The sequence below is a fragment of the Echinococcus granulosus genome (assembly GCF_000524195.1).
Source record: "Echinococcus granulosus chromosome Unknown EG_S00243, whole genome shotgun sequence".
NCBI classification, from domain to species: Eukaryota; Metazoa; Platyhelminthes; class Cestoda; order Cyclophyllidea; family Taeniidae; genus Echinococcus; species Echinococcus granulosus.
The window spans coordinates 39,600-42,566 of NW_020170623.1; positions in this window are offsets into that span (position 1 = coordinate 39,600).

Consider the following 2,967-nt stretch of genomic DNA (forward strand, 5'->3'; position numbering starts at 1 on the left):
AAGCGAGAAGATGCTTGACTGCAGCATCACCGTGCTGCCCAGGCACATCAGTCCGGGTTCTATCCAGTCAGTGGAAGGGTGAAGGAGAAATCACCTGCTTATATGTTAGATGTCTTCTTTCATGCAGGGAAGAAGTTCCATTAGGAAGAGGAGAAGCATAGCTGCGGAGCATCTGAGGCTCGGACAGTTTTGCTTATAACCGCGTTTCAGTATGCTTAAGTCGAAGCAGTGACAACGCTGGGCTACAGCCTAAACCAAAGGAGGATTGCTATTAAAGGTGGAGAATTCATGGCAAAACGAATGAATGTGAAAATAGGGGCAACATCGACTGAGGCCTGAGTGCAGCATGTGAGGAAGGTAGGCGGAGTGGACAACTGCAGGTCACAATAGAACACCTTTAAATTGCAAGTTCTGTTCCGCATGATATCAAGATTAGAACTAAATCATGAAAGCTGGAGCTGGGAGTGAGTGACATATTCCAAACCACAAATCCACAAATTGGCTTCTTCTACACGATAGCATTTTTGTGGAGTAAGCGATCAGATGACATCGCATGTCATGACATTCGTCTTCGTTTCTGATCGTGGTGATTCTCTTGCCTACCTATCTGAATGCCGCTCGTGCCGTCAACAGCTCATTTCCAGTTTCCGCATCTCCACACCACGGATAGCAATCCGGGTGCGATACAGCCAAATGCAAAACTTTTGCATCCATTTTTGAGTATGCTTGTAAATGGGGTTGGAATAGGAGTAACAGTGCCGATAAAACTACCTCCTTTCTGCCAGGTTTGCTGTCAATGTACTGGTGAAGTGAAGCCTTCGCAAGAGAGAACTTCCGCCTCACCTACATTGCAGTGGTCACGCGGGACAGGATTCAAGATAGTCAATAAATCTGAACGGGCTTTGCATATGACCCGCGCATTTCCGAATCGGAATTCAGCTTTGTATCCACCACAATTCTGACGCTCTTGCACATTGATGCTCGGCAAAGTATCGCAGGTGGAAGGAGGTGGTGTGGTGTAGAGAGAAGCATTTTCTTCTCATTTAATGATTCCACAATGATTACTGCCCATGATATTCACTTGAGCCAGTGAAATAATAGCCACACAAGGCAGCTGGTGAGATTTGATACAGCAAAGTTGGTTGAGGAGCCGTTTACGGTACCGGTGTGAAGATGTGAGCCAACAGTTGCCACACGTATTACCTTCTCACTACCGGTGTGTCTCTTGATTTGCCTGATTAAGTAAGACTGTTAAGAACAGACATGAGGGATGAAAACTGAAATGATTTAGCCTGCAGAGTACTTCGAGTGTCAGTGGACTGTCTGTCCGAATTAACCCACCTACACACAATTCTCATGTTTTGCTTCATCAATTGTGAAATGCCAGTTTTGAAAGCGAAGTCCAATAGTACGCACCTACCTGCAGACTATGATGTATATCAAAGGAACGTAAGAATTATCAAGAAGCACGGCTATTTGTAGCATCCCGTGCTCATTGAGGAGGGAGATGATGTTGCGAGTGAGAAAGAACTCCTTTTATTATCCAACGTAGACACCCCAATGTTGTAGCCAAAATGCCGAAGTTGCAATTCACAATGATGGTGCATTTAAACAAGCGATTGTGTTTTTGCGCAGCTGAAATTCAGGACTTACATCTCCCCACTCCCCACACCGGATTGGAACCTACGGCATATATTCAACGTGAGGGTCCCGTTGGCTTTATCTAGCCTATATTACTTGAATACTGTGCTGATTCAAAAAATCCCATTCGTAGGTGAATCTTCCCTTGGATAATTGATGCAATAGCAGAACGTGTTTTGGATTAAAAGTGACTTCGGGAGAGCAGTTTATGGAATCAGTATCAGCCCATAATGCCCGGAGTGCAGCTAAGCATATTTTGTTCCGTTGCAAATGCACAAGCGCAACATTATTTGAAGAGACCCACTCCTTCAACCACCCATTAACTTGTGCCATAGAACTTTACAATACATCCTCATTTTACGTAGTGGCCAGTGGTGACTGATGCATTTTTTATGCTCCTTGCAATGCTGCAGTGGAAAAGGTAGGTTCGATACACTCGAGATCTCAATGCCACACTTTTTATTTCAAAATAGTTCTAATGATAGCGAAAAATGGCAAATTTATAACAGAAGTAAGTTACTTGCTTTAAGAATTCAAAGCATTATTTTAGGGTAGGCATTAAAAATTCTTTTGGATTAAAATGGCCCAGTTAAGGGGAAGTAAAATTAAATAACTGCCGATTTACAACGCGGATAGGTTTTCACGGAAAACTTAAATGAACAATCATAACCATAAGCACCATAGTCATTTGCATTGTCTCAGGATTGTCTACTGCACAAAGTTTGGTGCAGTTTAATACATCAGATGATTAATATGCATTATCTTGGGGACTGTAGACACTCTGCTACCTCTCGCTTTCTCGCAGATGTCCAGATGCTAGCCTCTTGGACTTTTGAATTGCCTTTGCTCGTCACTGCTCAGTGCAGATTAAATGTGTGTGACTATAGCCTGCCTCGTCCTTGCGCCTTCCTAACCCTTATCCCAAATTAACCTTCTCCTAACAACCTTGTACATCCCTCGAATTCGCTCCTCCTATCTTATTCTCCAATGGCACCCTTTTTAAATTGCGCTTGTTTCTTACCCCCAATATTTCCTCCTTCAGTAATCACTTGCACTTTTACCTCACTAACAAGAATCAGGTGCAAATCTGATATTACGCAATGAATAATAACTCATATTCTGGACCAAATTAAGTGTAGACTTGGCAAATCCTCCTTGCCACCCTGATCCTAGTGCCTACTGCACGACTTATCGTTTGCACTCCGTAGTCAAGCTGAACTGCTGCCTTCCACCTCATTATATGAAGCGCCATGGAAACAGACAGGAATGTGTACTTCCCTCATTAACTCTCTTCCACTGTTTTCACTGTGTGTCCGGATACCCCTC